Source organism: Lampetra fluviatilis, chromosome 2, assembly GCF_964198595.1.
Source record: "Lampetra fluviatilis chromosome 2, kcLamFluv1.1, whole genome shotgun sequence".
In the NCBI taxonomy this organism is placed as follows: Eukaryota; Metazoa; Chordata; class Hyperoartia; order Petromyzontiformes; family Petromyzontidae; genus Lampetra; species Lampetra fluviatilis.
This window is the reverse complement of record NC_136276.1, coordinates 26,519,988-26,535,951: the sequence shown is the minus strand read 5'-3', so window position 1 is coordinate 26,535,951 and position 15,964 is coordinate 26,519,988. Positions and strand designations below refer to the sequence as shown.

General features: G+C 44.9%; 1 protein-coding gene across 2 annotated transcripts in view; it reads left to right on the top strand.

Moving 5' to 3' along the window:
- Positions 1 to 15,964, top strand: part of LOC144944675 (neurensin-1-like) — a 286,366-nt gene that overhangs the window by 56,701 nt on the left and 213,701 nt on the right. For both annotated transcript variants that reach the window (XM_078873038.1, XM_078873049.1), the window contains exon 2: positions 7,811 to 7,916. The gene's annotated coding sequence lies outside the window, so the exon portion shown is untranslated. The remainder of the gene's footprint in view (positions 1 to 7,810; positions 7,917 to 15,964) is intronic.

The following is a 15,964-nucleotide window of genomic DNA, read 5'->3' as shown; positions in this document are numbered from 1 at the left end:
ATAAAGAGCTTCATATATCATCGGATTTCTCCAAGATAAATACACTTTCTGATTCTGAGGTATCTCATACAGATCCTTAGTCATAATGGTACAGTGATTTGAGAATGAAGGGCTATAAGGTTGTATGGGAAGTGTTTGTGTAAAGGGGATTGAGTAAAGATAGATCGGAGGCAGACAGATGACCTTTATAAACAGTAAAAAACCCACTGAGACCAGGATTCTCTTCTTCAATAGAGATCTGGGTTTAAATAAGTACTGTGCTGCAGTTTTTTATATATATATAGCACAATTGGAGTAAACACTACACCATTAAGAGTACATATTAAATACGTAATGTCAAAATCGTTCGTCATTAAATATTAAGTGTGATTCCCGGCTACAGCGAGCATCAATGATATTTAAAAGTAGACAGCAGCGTTGCAAAATTTGTGGGGAGGGTGGGGGAGGGGAAATATTACCCAAACCATTTGGACAGATGAAGGAATAACACCTCATTTGCCAGCTTCAGACTTCATAAAAAGAGCAGACATTTTTAAAAAGTTGTATTTTTGAATAACAATTCACAGCAGCCTTTTTTTTTTTACACAAAATGTCCAATTGTGCAGGAAATTGTTCCCATCTGGCAGCCCTGGCAAGATGAAAGTGAGCAGTGTGACGACGGGTGTGTGCGAACACATTCGGCGATAAAAACCTGCCGAGGTCTCTTTGCTCCATGGCTGTTGCTGCAGTGTGCAAATGGCAGTTTTTAAAGAAGCAGGGAGCACCTGGGAAGCCCACTGTTACCAAAAGGTCAGCAAATGCATCCTCGAATCATTAATATTACATCATGGCAGTAAAAATGTCAAGGCAGCCAAGGTTGGGTTCTGGGAGCACAGGTGGGGGGAATCTAACCTTTCAGAATCGAGAAGCATTTACAATCTGCGATGGGGGCAGCATCTCGCGATTGGCTTGCTTGTGGTCACATGGTCTAATTAAGAACATTCCAACAATGTCAGATTTGGTATACTGGGTACAAAGACAACATTTACCCCCCCAAAAAAAACTTGTTAATATATGTGTTTTACAAACACTATATTTACCTTGTTGTTAACACACTTTCTAACGTGTGTTTTTTTTACGGCCAAATATTTTGACAGATAGTGCCAGAGGGCAATCGTTGTAATAATGGCAGGAAATGTCACCGAGTCTCGAGACTAGTTCTTAAGAGTCCTCAATTAGAGGCCTGGCCACTTTCACGAATGAACGCGTTTCTAGCATATGGGAGGAAACTAGAGTGCAGTACCCAGAAGAAACCCAAATATAATGTTGGTTATTGTGTATTTGTCCTTGAGGTCGTGATAGTGGAACACAATAGCTAACCTTTGTGAATGGTGTCACTGCTCGTTGAATATCCATCTATCTCTTACAGCAGAGGTCAGAATTCTCCATAGACATTATCAGGTATGGAACCGAGTACGTTTCCCACTCGATCACATACATTTAGCGCAGACGATGACGAGACATTAGGGGACCCTATACAATGCAGTGTGTTTTAGATGCATGCATTTGCTTGACGCCGATTTCAAAGCATGTTTGTACGGTGCTCTGAATCTACTTACAAGCAATTGTATATTTTTAAACTTGATTTGAAGCTTTCGTGGCTGCAGGAATTACTCTTTGGTTATTTCGGTAAAGTCACTTCCTACGTGAGTATGTATACTTTTGTTTACATCTTCATAGAATTTGAAATTGTTTTCTGTAGCTTTGACAAGAAGAAGTATTTAAAAAAGCAAATGTGCATCCCAAAAATTACGTAATAACGCCTCTGCTGGTGGAATGGTCTCCACTGGTTGGGAGCTCTAGACCGTGTTTGGCCTACTCTTCCACGCTGGCCAGATTGGTTTAGCCATGTTTGTTTGTTGTAACACAGAGTTAGACTGATAACCGTAATCTAAATTGTCTTATGGTTGTTATTGTTTGACTTGCATCCCACTGGGATTTTTGCACACAGCGTTGAAATACGATATTTTTTTCGGGAAGACTTTTGCTGTTTTTTCCTGGATTTTCCTGTTGCGTGTAGTCACTTTAAGATGTTTCTTGTTCATGGTTTTGTTTGTTGCGGTTGCACCCGAATCAAGAATCACATGGCTCACAGGGTTATACCTAATACATGAAACTGAAACATCTCAGAAGAGGTGAGGGTACCTACACTTCAACTCACCACACGCTCACTGTAATCTACCCATTTATGATGCTTGGTGGATAGAGTTGGCTTGGGGGGGGGGCGCAGTGTGATTCAATAGAATCAGCCATGGTCTTCGCTGCCACACCGGGAGATCGACGGGGTAAACCTCTGAATGGGCGGCGCATCGTTTGACACTCGCAATGGAGTCTCTGCGTTGTTTGAGTCTCGGCTTTTGTGGCTGTGGGTACAGCACCTGAAATGTAACGCGCGGCGTGGGTGGAGCGCCGTGTGTTCAGCGGCTCTTCCTAATTGATTGTGTTTGTTTAGTGATGGCAATTTAGATAATGCGGGTCAAGTAATAATGTTTAATTAAAGGATTTCTCCTAACGTAAACACGCGCATACAGACCTTGCATAGTTCTTCTAACGCGCCTCCTGCGAGGGGAAACAAAGGTTACGTGCCAATTAAAGCATTTCATTCAGCTAATTTTGATTAAGCGTGCTCCAAAGGATTACATAAAATATAGAAACAATGCGGTTGACTTGTTTGCGTATAAAATCAAAAGAACGCACGACAATTCTTGAATATATTATAATTATCACGACTACGCTTGTTTGCCCAGGAAAGCCTCACTGAGCCTCGTGACTCGTTTTCATTGGCTAATCAATGTTGCAAATCCCTCACTGAAGCCGCATTTCCATCCCGACTGCTACTCTCAAAAGAGAGCCAAGGGTGGGCCCTGCACCACGGCCTCACCACCTTAAACGCCACAGTTCTCACCCAGATTCCTGCGGTTACTGCTCCCGCAAGAGCTGAGCGCAGCGTTGGGCACATTGTGGGTTTAACTCCTCGCCACGCACGCAACGATTCGCAATTCACATGGATATAACTGCTCAACCCAAGCTATTAATACTGTGAAAATTGCATTGCCTTTGTACCGTTCGCCTTTTGACGTTTTCTGGACTAACACTGGTGAGACAAGCCCATAAAAAGGCTGTCTCTGGTGTAGGCCAAATAGTTTCAAAGAAAATGCAAACATTATCAGAGCATGTTTGTTTGAATGTTTTGCCACATGTACGTGTGGTTAATGCAGACTTAATTTCTTGTGAAAGTTATCTATCTGGTGTTTGAAAGTGTAAAGGTTTTTTTTACATAACATTTTTTCTCCTAATTTTGATACTGGCAAATAGGTCCCATAGATATTCATATTTCATATCTGAACGTGGCATGGCCATCCCATACGCTAAATCATCCCAAAACGAGCACTCGATGCAGTGTGCTAACAGCAGCAGTGGGGTGAGCGAAGCGACTGGGCTTGGTCTAATCCACATTACCCCCCTCGTCTGCTCTGCTGGCTCACTAACGGGCACTTAGCCCAACGATTTATAGGGCCAAATGAGGAACGGTTGTCTTTGTTCCGGCAATAGTATTACTCTTTCATGACAAAATACACATTTGATGTACAATAGTTACGAGCCAAGGCAGTGAGCTCATCAGCCCGATGAATTCTCCCGAATTGTCGCACTGATGAGAGCCAAAGTTGCCTGGGGCTGGCAGACCAACTCGGGACCCATTTAGAAATGCATGGGGACATTCTCGCCTGGCTGCAACAATGCTGGGCCAGCCTGGCTCCTGTCCAGAGCAAAAAAATGAGATATTAACCATATTAAGTGTCCCACTTGAAAATTACAAACTCTTAGATAAAACAAATTATAACTGGTTTGAATTTCAAATCCACTGGCTCTTGTTTGGGAACATCACAACAGGATATTTTCTGACTGGTGCCAGGGACACAGACCACTGCTCGCCTTATTCCTTTTTGGAGAAACTCAAGTTTACGTTTAACATTAATCATTATAAACAGTCAATTGGAATGCATGCAGAATTAAGTTGTTGTTGTTGTTGTTGTTGAGTGGGCGGCGGCATTGGCCTCGGCACTTGTTGCAGAGGGTTCGAGTTCGGTGGCCGCCCTGGTTAACACTGTGGTGGACGCGTATCAACCTTAACAACAGTGCGCGCCATCTGCTTCGCAGGAGACGCTAAAAGATCCCTTGACATCACTCGCGAGGGTCATGCCGTTGTGTGCCGGCGTCAGCATCCATGATTTGCCAATAACATTTTTTTTCTCCCAAATGACTGTTTGGATTATAAACACAGCAATCGTTGCCTCCTCCTGGCAGACCAAGTCACCTCGTTGCTCTGTGAATTGAATGGAGATGAGTTGTGATGTATATGTGCTCTGAGATGCCTTGGCGTATAGGACGCTAAATTAAAAAGTAAACCTACACCTTCATCGTGGTTCGAGGGGAACCTGTCGAGGCAGAATGAGCGGCTCACAGTTGGAAGGGGACGAGTTTGAATCCTGGTTTGGAAGTTGCCCATCATTCCTCAACAACTGTTGTCCTGTGGATACACTCGCCCCTGCCATAGAATCGTGGAATTGTCACCACTGACTCACGTCTGTATTGAAGTGATGAGCTCCACCTTAATGCCCACGTGAGGAGCAGCAAAGCTCTTTCTCTGGAGAGTTGAGCTCTTCAATGGCAGCTGCGGTTCGTATACCGTGTTCATGAGATGCTTTAGGATTTTTGGCATTTTGAAGGGAGGGACAATCCTTCTCGTGTAGAGGGACACATTTTGTCTCCAACAAGCGGTGATGAAGGGGAGTGGATGAGTGTCGGGCAAGCAATGGGGAAGGCCAAATGTTTGACTTCTTCTCTATCTCCTAGCAGACTTGGAATTTTAAATAGAGAGAGAGAAAAATAACACGTTGGTAACCATGGCGACCTACGTACACATCACCGTGGATTGCGCTGATTGATGTGGAATGGCTTGTGCTCTTTGCGTAACGAAGGATTCTCTGTTTGGCTTTTTTAACCAAAATAATGAGCGTACAGGTAAGCCACTCTATTGTGCAACTGTCTGTTTTATGAAAGCTGCATTCTATCGCGGCTTCCTTTGCTGGGATGCCCAAGAGAAAGGATAATCCTAAGACTCTGACACGGTCCTCCTATATTCAGCAGATGTGCTAAAATAGTCCCTAAGCTGTTACGTCTAAGTAACCACGAGCGAGATACCGATGATCTCGTTCAAATATAGATGTTCCCGTTGTCATCTTCATTTAACTTGAACAAAGTTTCAGCTTGATGTAACCTTAGTTTCGAAAGCTCCGTGTTCAGCAGTTGAGTCACCGCGCGGAATGGCTTGACGTTTATTCTGCGTAAGAGGCTGGAGTGCGTGTGTTTATGCAGTGCTGTGTATGTGTGTGTGTCTGCGTGCACGTCTGTGCCTCCGTGTGTGTGTGTAGCAGTGAGCGCGCTGCGCTTTGAATCGGGCGTCCCGAGTTCGATTCCCGCTCACGGCCAACACCAGTGACGATTGTCTGCACCGGGCCTCCCCCTAGGTCGACTCGGCCTCAAATGAGTAGTTGGTGCGATGTGTTAGCATCGCCACTTTGGAGACAAAGGCGGCCGGGCGTGGTGCTGGCCACCCACCCCATCATGTGCCGTTCCGGGCTTCATATGTGCTCGCTAACAGCACTTGCCCTCACAGTCTGTTAAAGGCTATACGGGGAATCTTTGTTGTGAGCAAGTATTGAGGGTATGTGTGTGGGGAGCGGGAGTGTTGTGGATAAATCACTGCGCTATGAGCCCTGTGACCTCAGTTCTATTCAAAGTCACGGCTTACACCAGTGGCGACCAGAGTTCGATTCCAAAACATGCGTTTGGAGTATTCGGCTGCTATGCATTTCCACGTGATAAGCCACTTCGTTGAGGTCAATATCAGGCAGTCGTGCTCCGCAGACCACACGAGTTGATCAAAGAAACACGCTGTGGAGCGATGAGCAACCAGACCTCCTTGCCCCGTGTTGGAGAGATGTTAACTCCGTCGCGTGATATACAGGAGGTCGAGGGTCGATCCTCATCCTGATCCCTGCTGTATATTTGGAGTTTGCATGTCTCTCTCTCTCTGTGGTCACGTGCATTTAGAGTATTTGGCTCTTATATATTTCCACGCGATAAGCCACTTCAGTGAGCTATCATTTGTGGCCAAGTCGCTTCTGAAAAGGGAGCTAATAGCTCCGTTGGCATTATCAGTATGATTTAAAAAAATACATTATTTAGTTTTACTTGCTTATTTTTAAGTGATTTTTTTCATGTTTCCTATACTTTGCACTCCTATCGTATTTGTTGTGTATTGTTTGTTGTTGTAACGTTCTGAACTGCCCCCACTGGATATCTGTGAGAAGGAGTTTTATAGATCATAGGATTCCTCCAGTAGTAATACATATTCTGATTCTGAAGCACTAATTCATTTTGCACTTTTAATTCACGTGAGAATTTGTCTTAAATGGCTGTGTTGGGTGGAGGAGGGTTTACAACACATTTTGACATGACCTAACCCAAAAGAAACAGGTTATGAATCATCTTCTTGGTTCTTTCGGTAAAGTCACGTAGAAGGGAAGTAATAAAATAATAAAAATAAAACATAATAAAACAATTCTCACGACGTTTCGGCTACAACGCAAGCAGCCGTCTTCAGGTGAAGAATGAGACACTGCCAAGCTAGGAGCTTATATATAAGCCGAAACGTCGTGAGAATTGTTTTATTATGTGTTATTTTTATTATTTTATTACTCCCCTTCTACGTGACTTTACCGAAAGAACCAAGAAGATGAATCCCTGCAGTCACGAAAGCTTTAAATCGAAAAAGGTTATGAATCACTATAAAAAAAAATCTATGAGCGCATTGCATGTGGCAACAGATTAACTGGCATTAAGAAAACAATTCAACGGGTGTTGTTGCTAGGTTCTGATTGATGGCGTGTTGGACTTTCATGAAACTACTTGACGTCTGGGAAAAAGAGCTTCATAGCTTCTCGGATTCCGCCCCCAGTATAAATAAACATTCTGATTCTGTGTTATGTGGCCGATGGTAGGACTATTTTTGGTACATCCAGCTTGTTCAAATGAACCTTATGGCGGGACCCTGGGGGCCCGAATAAACGGAAGTTAAAATCGTAATTAATTTATTTTTGGCGACTGCGTCCCACCGCGCACATAAACGCCGCGACCCACCTGGCGCGGATCGTTCTGTTGTCGTGTCGTGCAAGCGCAGCAGCGAGGACGAATGCGCAGAAGAAACAAAACTTTGAAACTTGAATGAGCGCATCGTGTAGAGCTCGTCGAGAGGAATAGATCGCCTCATTGTTCGCCTTCAACAGACATACAATGACGTCGCAACGCAGTTTATGCGAGAGCCGGGGGCTTACGGGACCCCGGGGTCCCGCCATAAGGTTCATATGTTTGGCTCGCCTATAAAATGCCAATTATTCTGTTTCCATGTGTGATCTTTGTGAACAATTTATATCCGGAAGAAAGGGTGCTAATGGGCCTGTAATTCGCACTGCTACATGTGCGGATTACTTCTTTTCACATAACCTTGTCATGCCAAATTAATGACTTTAAGGTCTGCACGTGTCAAGTGAAAAAATTTAACGAAGTCCACACTTTGCAATACAGTCCAGTTCGAACGTGTCTCAATATCGCTCACCGCACTCATCTGCAGGGAATAAAATAAAAGTCATGAAAACGTTGCATGCGACAACATTCTAACCTCAATTTCTCTCGTTGTTTGCCGATGCAGATGGACTCAATATCTCGAAGACTAAACTGGCAACTTGACGGGGTTGTCAGTGTCGTGTTATTCGGCACATGGAGGAAGCGGCCGACGTCTGCAGCAAGATAAGTGGGTAAGTGTCCCGGGTGAGGAGTAGGAGGAGGAGGCCGGAGAGCTCCCGTCTCGTCTTACACGCCCCAGGACATCCCAACCGGCCCCCTCCTCCTCCTCGCCCGTGCCGGATACGGTGTCTGCAGTCTGCGGTCTGCGGCAGTTCCCCTATCATCGAGCGAGCACGCACACGCACGAAGCTCGCGTTCACTCGTGCGTCCGAGTACAATTCCAGTTTTAGAACGGTATGCGGTACATTCATTGTGGGATGGTAGCTCGAGTTTGTTTTTACTTGTTGTAGCTGTAGTATCGCATGTATCTATGTATGTATGTACGTATGTGCAATACATGTTGACGTAACGAATGTGTATTCTCTGGTCCTCTGAGAGTCTACTGCTTTATAAAGGCATGCCCATGCTGCATCAGTCAGGGCAGTTGTTTGACCATACTTCACCAAAGTTGCTCATGCACGTTGGTAAAGAGGGAGGCGTGAAACTCAGGGTCCGGTCAAGTATTGTTATGATGCAGTGATGTCATACCTTGGCCGAGAATTGGACTCGGATTGGCAAGTTCATAGAGCAATGCACTAACCATGTACCATGTTGTTGTTGTTGCGTTTAGACGGTTGTGAGTCATTTTATTCCTCGTGTGTGTCAGTCGTGCCCTGACTCGGGTGGCTGGGTGGCTGGCTGGCTGGCTGGGTGGCTGGGTGGTTGGGTGGCTGGGTGGGTGGGTGGGTGGTTGGGTGGCTGGGTGGCTGGGTGGCTGGGTGACTGGGTGGCTGGGTGGTTGGTTGGCTGGGTGGCTGGGTGGCTGGGTGGTTGGGTGGTTGGGTGGGTGGCTGGGTGGCTGGGTGACTGGGTGGCTGGGTGGTTGGGTGGCCGGGAGGTTGGGTGGTTGGGTGGCTGGGTGGGTGGGTGGCTGGGTGGGTGGGTGGTTGGGTGGCTGGGTGGGTGGGTGGTTGGGTGGCTGCGTGGTTGGGTGGCTGGGTGGCTGGGTGGGTGGGCCCCCACCCAAGGATGAGAACAGGTTATTGTATGTGGCGAGTTCGCTCGTAGTCCACTCCCTAATGCCTGCGCAACAAAATAATATATAATACTATGTATGTATAATAAAGATTATCTGCAACAACGAATAGAGGACACTATTGTGATTGTGTAGGTTAAGACCACTGGAGGCTGTTGGGTGAAGAACACTCATTTCCTGGTCAAGACATGTTGCTTCCCTGTTAGTGTTTGGAGTTCATGACTTTGAAAAGTAACTCATAGCGCACACGTGGGACATATTGAGGTATCATTATTATTATTTTTGACCGAGACAAATTAATCGTTCTTCACACGTTAATTGTGGGAAAATAATGAACATTTTGTGAGTAACTAAACAGTCACACCAGATATTAAACAGAGCGTGCAGTATTAGGCTTCCTCTACTGAATATTCAACCTCGGCAAAAAAAAAAAACGTCTGGCTTGTCAGTATTTTCAAGGACTGTTATTGTACTTTTAAAGCATAATTAAACATAGTCCTCAAACATCTAAGTGTTCGGTACTCCTCAAAGAATGTCTTTCAACTTTTTGAGGCTTTCCAGGATAAGGACGTTATTACAGTACATTGATATCTGAGAACCCAGCAGCATGTCGTGGGCCACGCACTGGCAATTAGACTGACTAAAGCGAAACTGGCTCAGGGATTTCCTGCTTGAACGATAGCTGCTGGACAACATTGGTCCAGAAGGCTCATTGGTTGATAGACGAAAATGTTACTTATTTCCATCATATATTCACATGGTGAAACAGAATAGTGTATGTTCACACGTTAATAATTATCTATTCCTGTGATCATAGGAGAGGTACGTTAGAATTAATTGATGGTTTAAATGCTGGTTACTACGAAGTTAAAGTGTACAGCATTACCAAAGTCCTCCAACTGCTGTATATAGATTTAAATACCCTATTATGTCATGGCTCAAGTTCCTGATTTTAAAATTAACTGCGAATCGCCGTACAATCTGACAAGATAACGCTCCAAAGGTTCCCAAAGTTCCCATGCCACTCTGCTTCGCATTCATCGTGGTGAAATAAAGGACCTGATTTATTTGGGTTCCAACATGCGATTGCAATGGATATCTATCTATCTATCCCGATCCCACCAATGCACATGTGTTCTTATCTCGCTCAATTCACCACGTTTCGAGGGTGGAGCCTGCGTAGTCTCCGTCTGCGTGCAGCGGCTTGCGTGTGGTCTGGAGTCGCGCTGCTCTTTCAGCACCCGTGCTATCTGTGCATCCCCACGGATGCTGCGATAGAATCACGTCTAGGAGAACTGTACGGTTAACTTACACCCCCCGGATGTCCGCTCCCCACTCGGATCAATGGTTTATAGTGCTGTACGCGCTTTTGGTGTGTTTTTTGTGTGTACTGGGTACTGGTTTATGGGGGAGCAGGTAGTGCAGCGGCTAACGCGCTGCGCTACGAACCCGGCGACCCCGAGTTCTGTTGCCGCTCACGGCCAACACCGGTGACGATTATCTGAACCGGTCCTGGACCTCCCCTAGGTCGACTCGGTCTCAAATGAGTACCTGGTGAGGTGTGTAAACATTGCCACTGGGGAGACAAAGGCGGGTTAGGAATGGTGTCGGACAAACCACATTTTAATGTGCTGTGCTAACTTTAATAGGTGCTCGCTAATAGCACTCACCCCATCGTCCTACATCGCTGTACATGGGATTGTTCTTATATATTTTTGATGTATTATTATTATTATCTACAGTGATGTGTATAATAGGATGAAGTTGCCGATTATCTCCTGCAGTGATGATATAATTTCCCAAACATCAAAACATCACGCAAACCATCGGAGATGCATATAAACAGCGAGCTATGGCTGGAAACATGGCTGATCTAAAGTCCCACCTGGATTGATTATGGCTGATAATAATCGTGACTTAATTTGGCTAACTGCTAGCATGGGTAATCGTCCATCGGCCAGGGCAGAAATCAGTACCACCTAAGGTAGCAAACCTTAAATAGTACCGATTAATGTTATATGGCTGAGGGTGAATCGTTCAATAAACCCCCACTCGTTTAAAATGTTTATCTCATAATTCACTGATATTGGCCACGTACAGAAATTGAAACCGCGAGGATGATTCCACTCCAAGTGGCACCATCTGCTCTGGGCTCATGGACTATGATTTTTAAATAACAGTTTCGGTGCCTTGTGAAAAATGCCAGTTGCCATACCAGCGTTGGGAAAAAGTGTGACCACCTCCTGTGTAAAGGATTGAGGCAAATTTGAAAATAATTCTTCATAAGTCCGATGGAAAATCTCTTCAGCAGCCCTTCTCTGACACATTGTGCTCTTTGAGGATTCCAAACGAATTCTTATTCTCATTACATGTTGCCAATAGTACATTTGGAATACATTTGGGTTGGGGGGGGGGAGTCCAAATATTTGTTTTAAGCTACAGTAAAATAATGTAAATTACTCCAAAAAATATCAATCATATTTGTGCAGGGTCCTACATCGGGATATTTGGCCAATTCCATTCATGAGTGTTTGACATGTGGGAGGAAATTGGAGTAGCCGGAGAAAACCGACCACACACATGAAGTGATAAAACTCAAATCCAGTGCCGGATTTAGCGAGTGCGGAGTTTGTAGCAAATGTTATAAAGGGGCCCTGAATAAAAAAAAAAACACGTAAATATGAAAACACAATTGTTTTACTTGCATAGTAAAGCAATTGTATTTTTTCATTTGCTATACAGCCAGATAATATGACAAATCAGTAAACTTTTTCACCCAGTTGTTCATTAAAGTTGAATGCAGTATAGTACTGTAGTAATACAGCAAGTGCAGAATCGCTGCACCGGAATTGATAGCTCGAAAACGTTTATCGCGGGGACCTTGAAAGTCCGGGGCCCGTAGCATATGTAGCTACTTTTGCTACTAGGATAATCCGGCACTGCTCAAAACTCCGCGTAGACGACGTTCAATCCACCGACTCAAACCAATGATTCGGCCAAATCTATCAGCGGATCAAACTCATCGCTGTACTGCCATCTCCTGTCACCTCACGATCCTTGCAGTCACACGCCTGCAATGTCTCGTATGCAAGTTGTAGTCACCCATCTGGCAAAATCGCAATTCTGGCAAAAATCGCTCGATGATGCTACATGTAATTACCAGCAAATCGTCGTACTCAAATTGTAAATATCGTGGATTTACTCTCCAACACACCGGTGAGTTGGAGTAGTAACGAATTAGCATGTCTTGCTTACGTGACAAACTTTACTTATTGGCTGTCGGGTTAACGACACATTGATATCCTTACGCGATCTAACACGCAAAAAAACCTCTATTATAAAAAAAATATTGGTCGCGAAAGTCTACGTGTCAAAGTCACCCATCTGTTCACTATTCCAGGCTTGACACTGCTCAGCTCGCACGATCAAATGAGATCACGGCGGATTCATGGCAATTTGGTCGGAGGTAAATTCGTCAACCGGAACCGCAGTTTCTCTGCAGAACGTGTCGCGTGCAGTGAACCGAGCGCTCTGTGTATGTGTGTGTGGTATTGCTTTTTCTTTTGTGAGGTTGCTCATAGTGTACCCGATACACGCACATCCTAATGTTTGTTTTTGAACCGTGATGATTTATTTTGCATTCGTAAACAACGATCATTGGGTACATTTAATTTCTGAGCCAACATCTTCATGTTGACATTGACAGTGTTGTTTAAATACACCGTTAAATTGTGGAACTCTTATGAAAACAGACTATAATCAAAGTACACACTGACACACTGTTTTTGTTAAGATACCAAAGCAAAGTGAGACATGAGAAGGTTATTGTATTTTCACTCTATCTACATCATTTTTGACTTTTGTGCCCCATATGTGTATTCTGTTATCGGTAAATGCCCAGCAGTGGTATGAAGATACACTGTGCATGTGTGTATTTTTCCATAGGCAGTATATATTTATATAGTGGTGTATATATATACACTATATTGTCCATATATAGCATGTAAATGTGCATTCCTGTTTCACAATATTTAGAATAAATATAAATCATGAAAGTTGAACATTCTCCTTCTATTTAATTCCTCCAAGATAAATAAAGATTCTGATTCTTTGAGACTTAATTGTCGTTTGTATTGTTTTTATACTACAATGATTGTTTAGAATTGCTGATGCATTTACAACGGTATCTGCTATATGTACAGACACGTTATTAACATTAGTCAGTACTAGCAGCAGGATCTGCTTGGTTTCTATCAGTCAGCTTTGAGGGTCGCACCTCTTCCAAGACATCTCGCCACCGTGGAAGAGTAGACCAACATATTAATGTGCGTTTGGCTTTGTGTGTGTTGCGGGAGGGAGCATACAAGAGGGCAACATTCAAACGTCGGCACAGATGGATCTCCTGGGCCCACATTTCACGGCTCAAGCCAGCAAACACATTCCAGTGCCTACCAGGCTGAATTCTGCTCACTCTCTGATTCTGACATTGATGAGGCACATTCAGAGTTATTCGGTTCGATCAGAGGGGGGAGAAGGTATTATAGCATTTGTGGTTACAAAAAAAAAATCACTTTCAGGGATTTTGTGATGGGGTACTGGTAACGTTGGACTTCGTGGACAGATTTCCTGGAATTGCGTGATAATAATTGCCGCGCCTGCGTTACTGTGAGAGCAACGCGAGAGAGTTGTCAAACGTGTGAGCGTTTCACAGAATGTTGCGACGCTTGGGAGCTCTGCCGTTATCCTGCGCAGTGGCAGTAAAAAAAATATATATTTTTGGTTCTCTCTGTTTGATATAAATAAAAAAAAACGTTATCCTTAGGTGGCCTTCTGTAATTAAATAAAAAAAATGAGAATAACATACCCATTTTATTTTTATTGAAGCGTTGTTGTCTCTATGTTTCACATGTCTATGTATGTAATGCCCTGTAACAATCTGTTACAGGCTACACGGGAGATCTTTGTCTTTGTAATGCTCATATTGATGGGGAACGGTACTGTCATGGTTAGCGCGCTGCGCTACGAACCCGGCAACGCGAGTTCGATTCCCACTTACGGCAGCACCAGTTACGATTATCTGAACCGGTCCTGGGCCTCCCCTAGGTCGGCTCAGCCTCAAATGAGTAGCTTGTGCGGTGTGTAAACATCGCCACGAGGGAGACAAAGGCGGCTAGGCGTGGTGTTGGCCACCCACCCTCTCGTGTGCTGTGCCGGCCTGCATAGGTGCTCGCTAATAGGATTAGTCCCAACAGTGTGTTTCAGGCTATATGGTTGATCTTTGTCTTTATAATGCTCTTATCGAGAGCGGTAGTGTTGTGGTTAGCACAGTGCAATATGATCCTGGCAACCCGAGTTCGATTCTCACTCACGATCAATAAAAGTGGCTGATATTCGAACTGGTCCTGGGCGTCTCCTAGGTCAACTCAGCTTTAAATGCCTACCTGCTGTGGTGTGTAAACATCAGCACGAGGGAGATTTCTTGGAATGAGGTTGGACTACCCATACTTTACCGCACCATACAGTACATGATCTGCCGATTGGGCTATAATAATAATAATAAAAAACCGAATTTATTATATGAATATCCACTACTTCTAGCAATTTTTTACTACAAATTTTGTTCTTACATAATCATGAAAAAGAGAAAACATAGCTGTAAAAATATATTCCTGAACTGTAATATTTTAGATAGTCTGCCGAACGTAGGCAAGGTCCCAGAAAGTCTCGTAACGACTTCTTTCCGCCCTCTAACTGAAATACAGTTGTGGATTAGTCACAGGGGCTTGAATACACACCATATAAATAATGAACTCTTTGTCAGACGGGGAGACTTTGTGCAATGCTGTTAGCGAGCACCTATTGACACAAGGATTACTGGTGCCCCGAGGCACCGTTTCCAAAGGCACACCCACCACCACCCCATGCCCAAATACCAGGAGGCCAAGGCCCTTTGAAATGTATTTTGTGTGGTCCCTGCCCAGTCTTTTTGAATGTAGCCCTCATGCCCAGCCGCCACAAGGCCAAGCAGCTTCTGTTCGGCCAGATAGAGGGGGCTAAGCGGGCGCTGCATGGGCTAGAGAAGAGAAGAAGAAGATGCGGAGCTGATTGGGCTTGCCGATGACCGGTACCAGCGGTGTCAAGATCGGCCTCCGTGGAGGTGGTTCGTGAAGGACGCTGCTGGTGGAGTGGAAGGCAGTCGCCCTTCAGCAGCAACAGAGGGCAGAGGAGTGACACTCACAACAACGAGCGGAGTGTGGGGCAGCTAAAGCGCAGAGTTGGCATAGTGGAGAGCACAGTGAGGTGCACATACCAGTCATTTCAGTCAGTCAACCTGTGGCAACTGGGTCTGTTCTGTGACATCCTGGCAGCAGACCTTCGACACTTCACGTGGCCTTAAAGTGCACCTAGCATGGCACAAGTGCCGTGGTGACGTCACCGCCTTTTAGCGGTGAACGACGGTTGTTATGTTATATTTTACACCTAATCACCTATGTTGCATATCCATGTGCCCCTGCCTATTGTGAACTTAATTATTATCTGGGGCTGGTTGGGAGACCACTAATGGTACCTGGCTGACCTCTCTCTCTCTCACCATCGTTGAGAGACATACCATGATGCCACGCACCTATTTTAGGTCGCATCGCCCCATAGGAGTTCTCGGCACAAATGCCAATTGCCTCTGGGTATGCCCAGCCAGGAATTGAATCCACGTCTCTGGGATTGTAAGGCGATGTGCAACAACACCAAGCCACCATGTGTTATACGCGTGCGTAATGGGCACACGTGATATTACGTGTGCGTTATAGAGGCCACCTTGCAACACACTGCTGACGGAAGGGCCTAGACTAGCGAGTTCTAGAGAGCCCCCCCCCCTGTAGTTTGTGGTCCACTCTTTCAAGCTGGCCAGATGTCTTGGAAGAGGTGAAACTACCCATATTTTACGCCACCACACCCGACCTACCGGTCGACTAACTGTGGTGGACTTATTTGTGCCGCTGGGTGGACAGAGGCAGTGTGTTAGGATTTAAGAAAATCTCGCTCCAT